Genomic DNA, 19065 nt, shown 5'->3' on the forward strand with positions numbered 1-19065 from the left:
TAGAATCAATTTAGCACACCAATAAAAACACACACACGTATAAACCTTGAAAAAGCCGGCTATTTCTTTTTTTCCATAGAACTTTTCATTTAAATTCTGTAGCCATTGTTGTGCAGTAAATTTCATTGTCACACAGCTATAGCTAAAGTGCTTTTTATTTGATGTAATCCTACTGCATCATTAAAATATCAGTATTTTTTATGTTTTGCAAATATTTGTGGACACCATTAAGCAACATGAAGGCAAATGCAGTAACAAATGTCCATTTTATGGCCACTGTCAGACTATATATTGTACAATGCCCCAAGATTATCAGCAATCTAGGCCTAAATTATCACAACCCTAAGTCCATGAAACACAAGACACATATATAATCTCCCTTAGCCCATGTATTGAAATGTTAGAATTGAAAGCTTGGGTTATCAATTCAGGCAGAAAATGTCATTTTCCAGAGGAATTTTTCACTCTGGACAAAAAAAGAGAAAAGGCAAAGGAATGAAGCTAAAAGTTGATTTCTGAGAATGGCTCTAAACCTGAGAGATTTTTAAGACCCCAGAGAAGAAAGAGGGGAAGTAAATGGATCAGTAGGGAAGATTATTTTTTAACCAGTGCTTTATTATTGTGAATTAACAAAGGTGTTCAGATTATCAGTAAACGATGCTGGTTATGGGATTAGAGATTTCTTTCCAACTCACAATTCTTCTCGAGAGAAACCAAAGAGATTGATGTTTCAAACTATGAATGACAAATTGCCTATAACATACCGTTCATGGCAAATATAGAGCAAATAGTCTCTAAGTTGCTCAGGGATGCAACAAGCTAAGGTGCAGTAGGGAATCTGCAAGAGATTGGGTCAAAACTGGAAATACTTGGTCATATAATTAGGCAGAATTAGTGTGGAACTAGTTCTAAACACCTGGTGATTTAATTTGCCCAGTGACAGAAGCCCCCTAACTTACTGATAAATATTTCATTTCTTCTGCTAAAATTCTTTATCACTTTGGTAAATCATAAAAGACAAATTATCCCACTTCCCATACCTCAGTTGGTCTCTTTTTTTGTAGAGCTTTGAAGGTGGTGAAAGAATTGATTTCAATGGCTGCAAATGACAATATTAATCAAAAGAGGCTGCCAGGACTCATAAAGGTCAATGTGTCTGGAGGGGTTGGGTTGGTAGACGAACTTGGCCTCTTGCAGTTCCCCTTCTGGTTATAGCTCCATGGCAGCGCTTGGAGGAATAAGAGGAAGCTGCTGGGTCTGGCTGCCAAGAGACAAGACCAAAGAGGAAAAGTTAGTACTTTGAAATGGCAGTGTTCTGACTTTCAGCCGCACTGTGTTCAAACCTCAAAGGCATTTGGACGGAAAGCAAGCCATTACGAATCATGAGAAAGATTTCAAAACCTTTTTCTGAAACACGCAGACCAAATGCACATAATCTGCTTCCTAAAACTATCCTGCAATGTAGTGCTTTTATTTTTGTCTGCTTATTATAAATTTTAGAGGGTCTCTTCCAACTTAAGAGCTGTACCCTCCTCTGACAGCAGTCTCCTTGTCTATTAGATGATCAGTTTGAATGATATCTTCCTCCCCTTAATGTGAGAGCCAATTAAGAAGCTGGATTTTTATTCCATCATGAGTCCTTACAAATATTGACAAGATTTACCATGAGGTTATCAAATGGCTTGATCAGTAATTCTGAATTAAGAAAAGAACTATAGATTTTACTTGAAGAGTATTTTTCTCACATGAGATAAAATATGTAGTAGAAGAATTAAAATGGGAATTTTATTTTTTATATCTCTAATGAAAAATGAAGTTTTTAATAGATAGTTCTATTTCAGGCAAGAATGTGTTGAGGTATTATAAAAATAGTTCTTTATTCTTGTAAGTGAACAAAATTAGGATTTTTTTAAAGAATTAAAAAAAAATTTTACATTACGCCCTTGTTGGTCATCTATTTTAAATACAGTAATGTGTACATGTCAATCCCAAACTCCCACTCCCTCTCTCCCTCCCACCCCTCGTACCTACTAACCATAAATTCATTTTCTAAGTCTATGAGTCTGTTTCTGTTTTGTAAATAAGTTCATTTGTATCATTTTTTAAGATTCAGCATATAGTGATATCATATGACATTTGCCTTTCACAAAATTGGGATTTTTTTTGAGGACTTAAAAATAAAGAACAGAACCAAATTACTTTAATTAAAATATTTAAATTATGTTCAGATAGAGTAGACAGTAGTTAGAGTTACAATTTGATGATATTTCAAATCAAACTGTAAAATTGAGACATTTTTTCTAGTTCAGCTCCCTTTTAAAAATTCTAAATGTAAAGTTTTGGAGAATTTTTCTTATTTTCACAAACATAAAATAGATGTGAATGCTGGAATATATATTTTAAAAATCTTCATCTCTTATCTAAATTTTTGTATCTTTTCATGTTCAATCTAAGCAATGGTGGATAAAGTTAGTTTATTTTTTTAATTGCTTTAAGTAGCAGTTTATGAAAGAAATTTATTTCCTACAGATTAGCTTAGGGTTTTCCTGACTTGTTTGTCTTTTAAGACTTTTGAAAATGTGAATGTTTTAAATTTTTCTATTTATTTGTGTTTGTTTTGCTTTTTAACTTCATTTACTTTTGGGCCTATGTAGAATTCTGTGATAATTCTCACTTTGGTGTAGGTTTGAATGTGTTGTATATGATGAGTCATTAGAATTAGTGATAGGGACTAGAAATAACATGAAACAAACCACATACAATTGATGAATTTATTTTAAAATTCTGCTTCTTACAAATATAGTGTAGCATATAGAAAGAAAACATTTGTGCTTTTCTCCACCAGGATTTTAATCATTAAGGCAGAATAGTTTTTTTCCGTTTGTGTTTCAAAATGGAAGAACATTATACAAATATTTGTACAATGGTAGGTGAGTATCTGTAAATGTGGATACAAACACAAATATCCATTTCTGGATAGATATATTAGCTAGTTTAAACAGTTTTAGAGAGAGCTGGGCCAGGTGATTGTGAGAGGAAGGGGAAGATTTTTGCTTTCTATTTTATGTCCTGGACATTTGGAATCTTCTAACTATGTATGTTTTACTTTTATTTTTTTAAAGTCAGTGATTAAAATAAATATTCTAAATGGAATTCTGTGCTATTTTTTTCTTTATAATTTCCTGTGTAAAAATACCTTGGCTAATAATTTTTTTGATAAATAAAATTTAAGCATTTTTTAAAAAAAGCTTGAAATTAAGCAGCTGTATTATTTTGCTTTTAGGAATTGTCTAAAGAAGCTGGCCTCCCAGGTTGGGCTCTGTCCCTGCTTTGGCGAATTAGCAGCTTTGTCATTTCAGCATGGAAGTGTTTCTTTTCAAATTATTATAATTCTTCCTGTGGTTGCTCTGAAGGAAACTTGCCTTACCTCATGTGCTTTCTAATAAATCCTGATAGGTTATTTTGATGGGAAAAAAAACACATGGTCAAAAACATATCTTCAATTAATTTTATTGTTTGCTTTTGTGCCACTTCTTGCTGCAAAGTTTCACATCTGAATATTTTGATGATCAGAGTTTTGCTTGATTTAAAGTTAGTTGCTTGTCTGTTGATTTCTTATGGCAAAAAATTAATACTGAGATCTTTCTGTGACCTTACCTAATTGCCACTCATGGGTTTGGGAACCATTGCCAGGCTGAAGCAGAGCATCCTATATAAGTCTGTAGGGACTACCTGTATTTGGTGTTCTTTAATAGGATTTTCTCTATTTACATCGTTTCATTTGGAATGTTATATTTCCTTGGCATATCATTCTGGTCTGACTTCATGTGCAATGTGATAGATTTTCATAAGACAAGAGAGTGTCTTTCAATTCTAAACATCCACTTGGGTGTAGTTAAATAATGCCTACTATTATTTCTTATTTTCTCCATTTCACAGTTATACTTTTAGTATCTAGAAGAAATCATTGTTTAATTTTGCCCTACACTGAAATAGGATCTTTAAGATTAAAAACAATGTCAATTTTCAAAAGTAATACTCATCTATTCCTATAACTAGAGCTATATACATGTGAGGTAATAATTCATTTACTTCCAAGATATATTCTGCTGTTGACAAAAAAGGACAGAATTTTATAATTATAGCTTGTGTCTAAAAGATGCTAAAACAATAAGTTTAATAACAAAATCATTTGAGCCAAGCTGTCAGAAAACTTTTAGCAAAAACAACTGGTCAGTTGAATATTTCAGTTTTTAAGGAGTGTTTCTGATATCACCCTGAGTTTTTAAGGAGTGTTTCTGATATCACCCTGAAGCAAAAATAGAATAAAAAACAATGATGTGTTTCTATATTAAATCTATACAACAAAACAAATAAAAATATAATTATTATTTATGTTTCAAAATGCAGAAAATAATTAGTTAAAATTTTTTATATCATACAGACAATAAGCATGTGTTGAAAATTGTTACTTGAATTTAAGGGCAGAAGATTTGTTTTTAAGTTTATAGGTATCATGAAGACTTTCAAGATTAAATATATAACTTATACTCAACTTTTTGTATTATCATAAAAGGCCCTGCTGGAAGTGGTAATGACATTATTGGCCTGTGAAAATTTTGTTCAGTGTAGAGACAATGGTTAGTACTAAATACAGGAGGAAAGGTATCCATAATTCAGAATTTAGAAAGTTATTTTATTAGTAGATCATTTTAATTAAGCATCATGAAAATTAATTTTTTAAAATAAGATAATTGTTTTATTCTTAAAAAAGAGTCAAACTCTTGAAGCAGTATTTTCATCATCTTACTTTTAAATCAATATGGATTTCATATTTTCTAAGACTTTGATAGTATTGAAAAAGCAACTTACTGGCTTAAAATGTTACGCAAAGACCTAGGGTATTAATTTATCTTCATCTTTTTTAAAAACATAAATTTAGTATTTGAGATATCTGTGCTTTGCTTTGCATAATTACAATGATAGTGATTCAATACTTTTTACACAATTATATTTCTAAGTTATGTTTTGAAGATTTTTTTTTCAGGAAGTAAAACATCAACAGAATGCTTTTTTTTTTTTTTGTCCTTATAGCCACAGACTTCTGTCAAACAATTTTTTAAGAATATTTCCATTTTGTTAAAAGATCATAATCACTGCCATTGCTGTTGCTATTATTACTTCCAATAGATGGTATCAAACACTTAAATTTTTCCAGGCATTGTGCTTAATATATTATATGTATCATCCTATTTCATCCTTACGACAACTGCGTGAGGCAGAGACACTTGTTTTACAGAGGGAGAAATCGAGGCACAGAGAGCTTAAGTAACTGGGTCACTTTCATAACTAGCCAATGATGGTCCTGGGATTTGGAACCCAGGCAGTCTGATGCCAGAACCCATGTCTCAAATTCCATAGATAAGGGATTTGAATCTATTTGAAAGTTTGAATTCCCATTTTATGTTTCATTGATATAAGAACACAACTTCATGAGCAAAAATCATAAAATTCTGAAAAATGATTTGCTTAATATTTTTTCTGTCTATGGAAAAGCTTTAGATTTACAGAAAAAAATAATTGTGTGGACTCTTTGGATTCAAGAAAGAAGCTGCAGATAACTAACTGGGGCATGACTGAACAAATGGAAAAGAATAATTTTTTTAAATAGCTGATTTTGTGTTGTTGATTGATATGTAGACATAAAAGGCACGGTTCTTGCTCTCGATTCCTTACAGTTTGGTTGGGGAATTAGTTGAGTAAATAGATAGTTAGATGCAGTATGAGTAGGACCAAATCAGGGGCAAATCTAAGTTCACAGAAAAGGATCTTCCTTCCTACAAGTTACTTTCCTTAGCTCGAGGGAAAGTGGGGAGGCTGCTTTGAGGAGGTGATCCTTGAGCTGCATACATTTAGAAAGATGTGTAAAAGTTTCTGAGGTAGAGAAAGGGTGGAGTGGAGGGTTTTGCAGGAAGAGAAATACCAGACTTAAAGGTACATGCCAAGTGAAGTAAGGCAGAGAAGCAGAAACATCAGATGACATTCCTTATATGCGGAATCTAAAAAGACATGATACAAATGAACTTATTTACAAAACAGAAACAGACTCACAGACTTAGAGAAGGAGCTTAGGGTTGCTGAGGGGAAGGATGGGAGAAGGAATAGTTAGGGAGCTTGGGACGGTCAGGTACACACTGCTGTATCTAAAATGGATGACCAGCAAGGACTTACCGTAGCACAGGAAACTGCTCAGTGTCATGTGGCAGGCTGGATAGGAGGGGAGTTTTGGGGAGAATGGTATGTGTATATGTATGGCCAAGTCCCTTTGCTGTCCACCCCAAACTATCACAACATTGCTAATTGGCCCTACTCCAGTAGAAAATAAAAAGTTTAATTAAAAAAAAAAAAGACTTAAAGGTACAGCGCATTAGCAGGGCGTGAGTTAGAAACTTCACAGCAAGAATATGAAGCATAGGAAATGAAGCTAGCAAAATAGAGTCTGTAAAATAAACTGCCTTGTGTACTGTTGTGAAGACCTAGGGTTTTATCTAGAAGGTCAAAGAGAACCGTTCAAAGTAGGGGAGGAAACATAATTAGACGTGTTTTAGAAAGAAAGCTTCAGACACATAAGGAAGGTTTTAACACAGTGAGGCAAGACTAAGTTAGGAGATAGTTGTACATGATTGCGGTAATCCTGGTGAGATATAATTAGAACTTGAATTAAAGCAATGGAGATGAAAACAGAGAAGAGAGGATAAGTTTAAAGGCTATTTAGGAGATGACTAAATGGTCAATAAGAAATCTTCCAAAGAAGAACTATTCTGATTCCTGTTACTAGAAGTTGGTTTTGGTTGTTTTTGAATTCTATATAAAATCATACAGTATTCTTTTTTCTGATCTGACATCTTTACTCAAAATTTATGTTACTGCATATAGCAGTAGATTGTTCTTTAAAAACTATTATAATTGTATCCCCTTGTGTGAATATATCACAATTTATTTTGTCTATTATTGGTTGACTGCTGGATCATCTTTATTTTTGTGTTAATTTAATTATGGTGCATAAATATTCTTGTACATTTTTTTGGTGCACACACGCACACACACACACACACACATACATTCTATCAGAATTGCATAGATACAGGGAGCAAGCTTGTTATTGTAGATGGGGGAGAGGAGAGGGGTTAAGTGAAGGCAATTAACAGATATGAACAAATAGTTATCAAATAAATAAGTCACTGAGGTGGAATCTACAGCACACGGAAAATAGTCAATAATATTGTAATAACTTTGTATCATATGTAATGTATAAGAATGTCGAATCACTAAGTTTTACACGTGAAACTAATAACTAATATAGTAAGTCACTACACTTCAATGGAAAAAAAATACAAAAAAGAAATGCTGGTTCATGGTTTCTATGTTCAACATTAGGAGATATATCAAATAGTTTCCCAAATTGATTGTGCCCAGTTTAGACTCCTATCAACACTAATCAAGAGATTCGGGTGTTCCAGTAGTTGCAATTATCAGATTAAAAAACTTTTCACAATCTGAGGGTTGTGCTGTAGAATGTTGCAGTTCTATTTCATGTTTTCTTGCAACTAATGAGGGCTTCCCTGGTGTCTCAGAAAGTAAAGGATCCGCCTGCAATGCGGGAGACCTGGATTTGATCCCTGGGTTGGGAAGATCCCCTGGAGGAGGGTATGGCAACCCAGTCCAGTATTCTTGCCTAGAGAATCCCCGTGGACAGAGGAGCCTGGCTGGCTATAGTCCATGGAGTCGCAAATGATGCTGACCACCTTTTCATATGCTTGCTGGCCATTTGGAGATCATGCCTTGCTGGCCATTTATAAAATACCTGTTCAATCTCTTACCAATTAAAAAATATGTGTTGCCTGTCTTTTGCTTATCGATTTCTGAGAATTGATTTTACATGCTAGATATAAGTTCCTTGTTGGAAAATACTTTTGGAACCTATGCTGGGACTATCTTCTCCTCATCTGTGGCTTACCTCTCATTCTTTTAACGTCTTTTGAATAACAGAAGTTTTGAATTTAATAAAATCTACCTTATTAATCTTTTCCTCTGTAGTTAAAGCTTTTTGTGTTCTGTTTAAAAAATACTTGCCTCTCTTGGGACTTTCTTGGTGGTCCAGTGGCTAAGACTCTGGATCAGAGGGGGTCAGGGTTTGATCCCTGGTCAGGGAACTAAATCTCACATGTCACAGCTCATAGTTTGCATGTTGCAACTAAGATCTGGTGCGGCCAAATAAATACAATTTTAAAAATATATATATTTTTAAATGTAAAATACCTCTTTTAAGTAAGAAGACACTTTTCCATATTTTCTTCTATGAGCTTCATCTATGATAATCTGGAACTGATTTTTCTTTATATTGTGAGGAAGCGGTCAAGCTGAGCTTCCCACGTGGCTCAGCAGTAAAGAATCCTCCTGCAACATAGGAGACGCAGGAGATACAGGTTCAATCCCTGGATTGGAAAGATGCTCTGGAGGAGGGCATGGCAACCCACGTCAATATTCTTCCCAGGAAAACCCCAGGAACAGAGGCTATAGTCCATGGGGTCCAAAAGAGCTGGACACTACTGAAGTGACTCAGCACAGCACATAAAATTTGTCATCATTTGTAAGTTCTCCCAAACTTATCATTATTAAAATGGTTTCTTGCCTGTTCACAATGGAAATAACTGTTCTTTTCCAGTTTGGGATTAATAGAAATAAAGTTGTTTTCCCTTTTAATTTCATGGGTCTCCTGAATTTTAGTCGTTGATTAAGAACCCCTTGTATATAAAGGCATAACTTTAACTACTTTCTTCAAGCTTCTTATAATATAGTGCATTTTCACTATATTCAGGTTAAAGTATTTTCTAATTTTTATTGTCATTTTTCCTTTAATTATAGTTATTTAGAGAAAACTGTTTAAATTCTAAACATATTTTATTGTTAGTCTGATTTGGTTAATCATGTTGTTCAGATCTTCCACAACTTTAGTGATTTGTTTCTTCTATAAATCACTGAAAGTGATGTTAAATATCTCATGGTGATCGTGGGTTTATTTTTTCTTTTAGTGTTAGTTTTTGCTTTACATGTTTGATGTCATTAGGCACATATAAAATTTGGACTGTTACGTCTTGTTAGACTGACTCTTTTGTCATTGTAGAATGTCCTTCTTTACCTCTAGTAAAATTTAATACTTAATGCCCTAGAGCTCATTTGTCTGATATTATTATAGTTACGGAAGCTTTATTTTGGTTGATACTTGCATGGTATGTCATTTTTAATCCATATACTTTGAATGTTTTTGTGTCATGGTATTTAAAGTATGACTCTTCTAAGTATAATATTATATATTTATATAATTTATTATATATAATTGTGTGTATATGTGCACACACATAATTATTGCCTTTCAGTTAGGGTATTTATTTGATTTGCAGTTAATGTAATTACTAGCATGAAAGAAAAGTGAAAGAGATAGCCTCTCAGTGATGTCTGTGACACTTTGCGATCCCATGGACTGTAGCCTGGCAGGCTCCTCTGTCCATGGGATTCTTCAGGCAAGAATACTATAGTGGGTAGCCATTCCCTTCCTCAGGGGATCTTCCTGACCCAGGGATCGAACTCAGGTTTTCCGCATTGCAGGTAGATTCTTTACCATCTGAGCCACTAGCACATATTAGTTTAAATCTTCCAGTTTTCTATACATTTCCATTTGTCTCCTCTGTTCCTTTTTTCTCTTTTTTTGCATAGTATCAATTATGTTAATTATAAGATACAAGATAAGTTTGCATAGCAGAAATAAAGTGGAGAAGAATCAGATCATTAACAGAACCGGGAAGGCTGAGTGTTCAACGTATCATCTACAGTCATCATTAAATTCATTCAGGACAATAGTGGGACTTGACTGCAGATGATGTCACACATTTTGAAGGGACTTTTCTGCCAGGTGGCAGATGGGAGGCAGACCTTAAGAGCTCAGTACAGCAGTGTGTGATCTTTGCTGAGAGAAGTTGGGAGCAGCCCTTCTTTTTTTATCCTTTGGCAGAGAGAAGGCTTGGAAATAAGGAGTGCTTGAAATTAAGATGAAGGTGTTAAAGATGCAATGGTTATTGCATATGCTCAGTCTGATAGTGGTCAGTGCTGAGCTGGAGCAGATGGCAAGGAGAAAGGGACTGCAAATAACAATTCATATCACACTTTTCTCTAGAATTGGATGTCTTGGGATCACTTGGGATCAGTTGCTCAGTTGGGGTCTCCACGACACATCTTTATATCTGTGAAAGCATCCCACCTGGAAACTGTTGACGCTGCTAGTAGAGAAAGGTGAGGAGCAGACAACCTGGTGGGGACAGGATCCCAAATCTACTTTCCTCCGTTGAGTAATCCACTCATAAAATTACCTCCCAGTCCAGGGCAGCGGTAAAGACATTGCACCATATAGGACCTTGGCATTTGAAAACTGAATTTACCAGGCAGCTTGGCAAACCAAACAGCACAAATTTGTCATTATGATTCCAAAGTGACATAGAATGACAGGGCCAGCAATCCTGAAGAGAGTTTATTCCAGGCGGATACCACGGAATCACGGTTACAGCTCATTCATTCCTACCGGTCTTATGTTGCCCTTGAATCCGTCTTTTCTCAGTCCAGGCAAGTTATAAGTTGATTCTTTTATGCCTCTGTTTCCTCTGCCATAGACCACTGTAGGCATGATTTCCTCCTGACTGAAAATAAAGCAGTTCTGGGAGGAGAAGAATGAGACAAGGCCATTCTTCATGTGACTGGTTTCAGAGCGCAGAGAACAAGATGAAAATGGGTACCTGGGGAACCAGAGAGCATTTCTTGGCGAAGTAAGCCTTGAATGCCAATTTACAGCAGGGATTAATTGTGACTTTATAGAACCAAAGATTCTGGGATCCAGTGGAGATGGGAAAATGTATACTGAATATCGACATTGGAGAACAAATAATACCAAACTAGGGACGAAAAAGAGCAATGGTGCATAAGCCAATGGTTCCTTTATAGTTATGTGTGAAATCTATTAAAAGAAAAAGAAATGCTGTTTTAGGATAGTTTTAATATAAGAATTATTTTGGTTGCATATGATGACTTAATTCAAAATGGCTTAAATAAATCAGAAAATAAAGTGGGAGGAAAAGAGGAATTTCTTGATTCACTTAATTGAAATTTGGTGGCGTATCTAGAGTTAGGGGCTCATGTGACTTGGTCTCTCTCCCTTCCCCTCTCTGCTTGTCTTTGTATCATCTTGTGCAGGCAGACTACGTTTAGAACGTGGGGCAGAAACTCCAGACTAACCCCATGAGCCTGTCAGCAACCCTGGGTGACTCAGATTCACCTGTTTGAGTCACAGGCCTGTCTCTGAGCATTCTGGAAGGATGGGACACTCTGATGGGCCAGATTTAAACCCAGCAAAGAAGGTCGTGGTGCAGTCAGTCCCAACAAACTACATGGACTGAAGTAGGGGAGGTAACTCAAAGGAAAAGTAAGGTCCAGTTATGACTAGGTAGGGGAAAAAACAACAGATGTTCACAGCAATAGTGCCTTTACTTTCTGGAATGTTCCCATATGGTATGAAATCCTAACAGAATATAATGACAGTTCTGGGTGTGTTTTTGTGTGTGTGTGTATGTATCCTCAAAATAGTGTTAAAGACCCCTGAAGCCTTTACGTATGCTCTTTCCCCTGCCTGTAATGTCATTTCTGTGCTGACCTCCATCTGTCAGCTGGTTGATATTGATTCATCCTTTGTATCATTTTTTTCAGGAAAGCTTTCCCTGATCTAACAAGCAGGTTAGTGCCTCTTTCAAGTGCAGCCCTCAGTGCTGTGTTTTTATGCACTTACTTTAAGTCTTGTTAGTTAATTTTCCGCTAACATTTATTTAGCTTTTTATCTCTCTGACCCTTTGCAAGCTCCATTAGGACAGGAATGTAACCATCGTCATTCACTGTTCATTGGCCAGTGCTTAGCACACGTGTGTGCTCAGTTGCTCAGTGGTTAGCACAGCACCTGGCAAAAGTGGGCACAAAAATATTTGTTGAATGGATAGCTGACCCAAGTTAGTCCATAAAAATCTGAAGTGTTTCGATAAATTTAGGATAAAATTCACTAAACTTTCTCTTAATTTTTTTTTTTTTTCTGCTAAAGGCCATATCTAACAACTGAATGTCTCAAGGTTTTGGTACCCAGAAGACCTACATTTTTGTTGAGTTACAGTAGCTCACCTTTACTTATGGATATTACACACCTTATAACTAATCACAATTTTCTTATTTACTATATTTCTAGGAAGGTAAAGAGTCACATTTTCTGAGTTCATTTAAAGATTTTCTCTGGTACTTTGGTAAACTTCATTCAAATAAGCTTCAAGCACAAATGAGGTACAAGTAAATAAACAATAAGGAGTGATAGCTTTCACTCTGAAATTAAATTCAAAATTAGAACAGATACTTTGCTCCCCACAAGTATCTTTGTTAAACCCATAGTAGATATTTACTTTCACTTTTCACTCTCATGCATTGGAGAAGGACATGGCAACCCACTCCAGTGTTCTTGCCTGGAGAATCCCAGGGACGGGGGAGCCTGGTGGGCTGCCGTCTATGGGGTCACACAGAGTTGGACATGACTGAAGTGACTTAGCAGCAGCAGCAGCAGCAGTTTGAGAAATGCTGAAAGGTAAATTGTTTCATATGATTGCTTCCTACATTGGTGCTTGAGAAATTATAAAGCTATATAGTCCCAGGTGGCACTAGTGGTAAAGAACCCACCTGCTAATGAAGGAGATGTAAGAGACTCCGGTTCGATCCCTGGGTGGGGAAGATCCCCTGAAAGAGGGCATGGCAACCCACTTCAGTATTCCTGCCTAGAGAATCCCATGGACAGAGGAGTCTAGCAGGCTACAGTCCATAGGTTTGCAAAGAGTCAGACAGGACTGAAGCAACATAGCATGCATGCATGGCCCTAATTACCACAAACAAAGCTGTATTCGCTCTTGATGGATTATCCTCTGTTGAGGTCACCTCCCCTTTGCTTTCAGAATACTTGCTACTGGGAGATTTATTTCACTTAGACTGGCTCATGATTGCCTCACATCAAAGACCTGGATGCTCGTGAAGCCATGAGGAACCTAAGAAAAGGGTTCTCCAAGAAAGTGTGGATAACAAAATGACTAGCTTACCATCTCTTGTCTCCCTTTCAGGGCCTCCTTGTTAACTATATCTCCAAAGTGCTCATGGAGGCAAAGAAAGAGTATCTCATGGACAAACACACTTCTATAGGGTGATGTGATGCCAAGTGCTTATTCAGGAGCTGAGGTCCCAAACAGTATCAGAATCAAGCATGATTGATTCTAATAGTCAGCAAATTTATCTAAATCTGCTTCAGAACTTTGAGTCCAGGAGGAGGGAGAACCAGGAAAGTATGTTTCTTGAAGATTCTGACTAATCACAAAGTTCTTTTATGAGTGTATCATATTGAAACAATGTGCTTTTTGTTCTAGGTTTATTGAGAAGCCTTATAAAATATTTTCTTAATTCTTTTTTGTACTATTTTATAATTATAATATAAAATTAAATCTATCTGTTTTGTTGAGATACTTTAAAAAGTTATTTATTCGGCAGCGCTAGGTCCATGTTGCTGTGCGGGCTTTTCTCTAGTTGTGGTGAGCGGGAGCTATTCACTAGTTGCAGTGCATGGGTTTCTCATTGTGGCGGCCTCTCTTGTCGCTGAGCACAGGCTCTAGGGATTCAGGCTTCAGTAGTTGTGGCATGTGGGCTCAGTAGTTGCAGCTCCCAGGCTCTAGGGCACAGGCTTAGCAGTCGCTTAGTCGCTCCTTGGCAGGCACGTGGGATGCATCCAGACCAGGGGTCAAACCTGTGTCTCCTGCACTGGCCGGCGGACTCTTCACCACTGAACCACCAGGGAAGCCCTCTTGAGACACTTTTTGCCTTGATGATTATTCTGGATAGAAAGCCCATTTGTTTAGTTTAGTGAAGAATAATATAATTCTACCGCACAATTGCACTCATCTCACACGCTAGTAAAGTAATGCTCAAAATTCTCCAAGCCAGGCTTCAGCAATACGTGAACCGTGAACTTCCAAATGGTCAAGCTGATTTTAGAAAAGGCAGAGGAACCAGAGATCAAATTGCCAACATCCGCTGGATCATGGAAAAAGCAAGAGAGTTCCAGAAAAACATCTATTTCTGCTTTAATGACTATGCCAAAGCCTTTGACTGTGTGGATCACAATAAACTGTGGAAAATTCTGAAAGAGATGGGAATACCAGACCACCTAACCTGCCTCTTGAGAAACCTATATGCAGGGTCAGGAAGCAACAGTTAGAACTGGACATGGAACAATAGACTGGTTCCAAATCGGAAAAGGAGTACGTCAAGGCTGTATATTTCACCCTGATTATTTAACTTCTATGCAGAGTACATCATGAGAAACACTGGACTGGAAGAAACACAAGCTGGAATCAAGATTGCTGGGAGAAATATTAATCACCTCAGATATGCAGATGACACCACCCTTATGGCAGAAAGTGAAGAGGAACTCAAAAGCCTCTTGATGAAAGTGAAAGAGGAGAGTGAAAAAGTTGGCTTAAAGCTCAACATTCAGAAAACGAAGATCATGGCATCTGGTCCCATCACTTCATGGGAAATAGATGGGGAAACAGTGGAAACAGTGTCAGACTTTATATTTTTGGGTTCCAAAATCACTGCAGATGGTGACTGCAGCCATGAAATTGAAAGATGCTTACTCCTTGGAAGAAAAGTTATGACCAACCTAGATAGCATATTCAAAAGGAGAGACATTACTTTGCCAATAAAGGTCCGTCTAGTCAAGGCTATGGTTTTTCCTGTGGTCATGTATGGATGTGAGAGTTGGACCGTGAAGAAAGCTGAGCGCCGAAGAATTGATGCTTTTGAACTGTGGTGTTGGAGAAGACTCTTGTGAGTCCCTTGGACTGCAAAGAGATCCAACCAGTCCATTCTGAAGGAGATCAACCCTGGGATTTCTTTGGAAGGAATGATGCTAAAGCTGAAACTCCAGTACTTTGGCCACCTCATGCGAACAGCTGACTCATTGGAAAAGACCCGGATGTTTGGAGGGACTGGGGGCAGGTGGAGGAGAAGGGGACGACAGAGGATGAGATGGCTGGATGGCATCACTGACTCGATGGACGTGAGTCTGAGTGAACTCCGGGAGTTGGTGATGGACAGGGAGGCCTGGCGTGCTGCAATTCATGGGGTTGCAAAGAGTCAGACACTACTGAGTGACTGGACTGACTGAAACAGAGTAGATGGATAGCAGTGTTCAGGGTTAGTTAAGAAAAAGAGGTTTTTTGTTTTTTTTTTTTCCTACCCCTCTTTTTAACCCATTGTCTAAAAGTTGAGTAAGTGTAAAAGACTTAAGCAAGACCCGACTTCAAGTAATCTTTACAGTGTCTTTAATAAGCTGTGAATGGAAACATGTGGAATTAATTGTCAAGAAAATAGATCTTGATTATAAATTAAGAGCAGAGTATTTGAAAAAAATATATTCTAGATTTCAACAGGTTTAAAATGGCTGGAAGCAAGTCCAAGATGTTTGATGAACTAGAATCTCTTTGCTACTTTTCCTTATATCCAACATGTCTTCTCTCACCCTCCTTGTCCATTACCCAAATTTCAAAGGAAAGAATGGACAATCTGATGGGGCAAGACTGTATCAACATGATATCTAAGCAATGGGATGAAACTAGTGAGAAATTTGTAAAAGCTTTTTTGGCATTATGAAGAGCAAAAAGCAAATTAAAGAAGCTGCTGGTGGTGGTTTGGTAATGGGATGGGATTTTATGTGCCTATTTCTTGGGTTCTCAATCCTCTGCTTAACTTCTCTTTGCTTCATGGTCACCAGAGGACTTAATTTGGATAAATTCCATGGGAAGAGAAGATGATAATTGCCTTTCCCTGTTGCTTGACTTCAGAGAAAAATTATAGAAGCTTTACAGATGGGAACCATAACTCAAGAAATTTTAAACCAGGGGTTAGAAATAATCTGAAAATTAGAAAGAAAACCCTTTTGTACGCTGTGTGCGTGCATACTAAGTTGCTTCAGTCGTGTTTGACTCTGTGCGACCCTAAGGTCTGCAGCCCGCCAGGCTTCTCTGTCCATGGGATTCTCCAGGCAAGAACACTGGAGTGGGTTGCCATGCCCTCCTCCAGGGGATCTTCCTGACCCCGGAACTGAACCTGCATCTCTTATGCCCCCTGCGTTGGTAGCCAGTTTTTTACCACTAGCGCCACTGGGAAGCCCAATGGTAAGCTACTTTATAGAATAGAGCGGGGCGTACTCCTCACTACTTCCTGAAACACAGGCAGTGATTATCCTCACCTGGCACAGTTGCTGCACCAAGTCAGTTACCACATTGTCTTTATAATTTCTTCTCTCTCCTGGATGTTTTCTTACTTTATGTAAGATTAAAGAAATGCTAGAGTTAGCCTAAAATTCCAATAACAACTTGGGAATGTCCTTTTTTTTTGGATAATGTTTTAACTTCTTTATTTTGGGCTGTACTGTGTCTTCGTTGCTGTGCGGGATTTTCTCTAGTTGTTGTGTGGGCCGGGGCCGGGGGGAGCTAGCCTCCAGTTGGCAATGCAAGAGCTTCTCACTGCGGTGGCTTCTCGAGCTGTAGAGAACCGGCTCCAGAGCACTCAGACTTCAGTGGCTGCGGCTCCCTAGCTGCAGAGCAGAGGCTCAATAGTTGCGGCACACGGGCTTCGCTGCTCCGAGGCATGTGGAATCATCCCAGACCAGGGACCCCACCTGTGTCTCCCGAACTGGCAGGCAGATTCTCTACCACTGAGCCACCATGAAGTCCCAGGTTGGGAATTTTAAAACAGAAATTTAAATTAACCATAATGAACCATTGTCAATGATTATAGGAACATTTCTTCAGAGGAGTTTGTATATTCAGCTTGAACATTTGGGCATCTGTTGAAATTAGGTAGTTACAATGAGACCCCCAACAAGTGATTCTTTGTATAACAGGACTTGTATAACAGTCCTTTCCCATTGTATAACAGGATTTATATAACAGCCCTTTCCCATTGAATGTGGAGAATACTTACTTGCTTCCACTCAGTGACAATGGTGATTGATGTCAGTCCCATGAATATGCTTGGCTGTGTAAGACTCTGTCTCAGGAGCATGAGTAAGAGAGCTTTTCCTGCTGGGCTTGAAGAAATGAGATGCTGTGTTTTCTGAGGGCATGTGAAAGGGCCACATGGCAGAGAACTGTGAGTGGCCTCTAGAATCTGAGGGAAACCTCCTGTCAGCAATGCGTAAGAAGTTGAGGCCTAAAGTCATAGTGCAAGAAGGATGTGAATTCTGCCAACATTCTGAGTGAACTTGAAGGTGGAATCTTCCCAAGTTGAGACTCCAGATGAGAACACCACCCAACACTGAACTGGAGACTTGTAAGATGCCGAGCAGAGGGCCCAGTGAAACCGTGCTTGGAATCTTGCCCACAGCAACTGTGATATGTGTGTGTTATTTCAAGCTATTGTGTTGCTGGAAGCTTATTTTGCAGGATAGACAAATAAAATAGTGGTTGACTTGCTCAAGCAATTTCTTCCCAGGATAGGCTTTTCTACTCTCTCTCCCTTAATGGTTTCAAAAGATCCCACCACCTCCTTGGAAATGTGAAAACAAAACTTCGAAATGTGAAAACAAAACTGAGAGGTAGCAGAAGAGAAATTAATAATTCAGCAAATTAGCTTGCCGCAAATAGAAGTAATACTGTCAGCAGGATTTTGTTGAAAGTGGAGAAGACATTTAGTAAGAGAAATTCCTTAAGAAGCTGTGTAATAACTAAGTTATATAGACTTTAGGTAATGAAGTTTGGGATAAATGCTAGAAGTCAGTTACCTGAGAAATTCAACTAAGATTTGGAACGTTAGAACATTTTTGGAAAATCAATACATACTCTAGGTGGCGGTAGTCATAAGCCCAATGAAACACTAACATTCAGTCCATGACGGTTCTGAGTGATGAGGACTATTTTTCTTTCATAAATCACCTTCGTAATAGTCTGTTCATAGAATATTTATTTCATGGTTACCCATGGAGCATAGGTGAACCACTGATTACATTTTAAAGTCTGTTGAGTTTGATTTTGGTTCCATCGGAGTCAACTTTTTCACTCTTTATTTTAATTAACCTTTTAAAGCCTTTTTGCATCCTCTCTTCTCTTCTCACCAAACTCAGTTCTGATAACATTTTCTGGTATCAGTAATTCAGATCTTTAAGTCAATGCTTTATATGTTTCAGGACAATCGGCACTTTAAGCTTTTTCTTATTCATTCATCTGACACATTTTTTATTGAGTAATTTCTGCATGTCAATCAATATATTAAAGGCTTGAAACACATAATGGTGGCAAAACAGACTTTCTTCTTATTTTGTTTACCATCTAGTGAGGAATAGGGACATTAATCAAACAATCCCAAGAAATCTAGCCACAACCCAGCCTGAGTTAGTGTACTTTGAGGTTAGTCTTGTCTGCAATGTTGATATTATAACATTGCTCAGCCAAGGGATACTTACTCTTGCTCCAAAGAGACCTACTTTTGGAAAGATACACACACTATTGCAATGATTTTACGATTAGTGGGTACTTAAAAAGAGCCCATTTTTCTTTCTAACATCCTTTCATCTACTTTCTGATCATTTCAGAAATATTAGCAATGAAAGCATTCTCTGTTACAGGAAGCAGGTGTTGGGCAGAAGAAAATAGAAGCTAGCTTGATAGCTCCATGAAAAAGAGTGAATAGCAATCCCTTTAGCATCAGCATGAGCCCAGCTCTCCTGAAAGGACACCCAATGGGAAGGAACTGTTCTTGGGGCAAGCTAGTTTGCTCCTTGCTAATGATGTCTGAAATCTGTATTGACAAGAGTAAGAAATCTGACAATGACCCAGAGCTTGGGGCAAGTGATGATGAAAAGAAGAGGGAAATGAAAATAGCGTCACAACT

Source organism: Capra hircus, chromosome 9, assembly GCF_001704415.2.
Source record: "Capra hircus breed San Clemente chromosome 9, ASM170441v1, whole genome shotgun sequence".
In the NCBI taxonomy this organism is placed as follows: Eukaryota; Metazoa; Chordata; class Mammalia; order Artiodactyla; family Bovidae; genus Capra; species Capra hircus.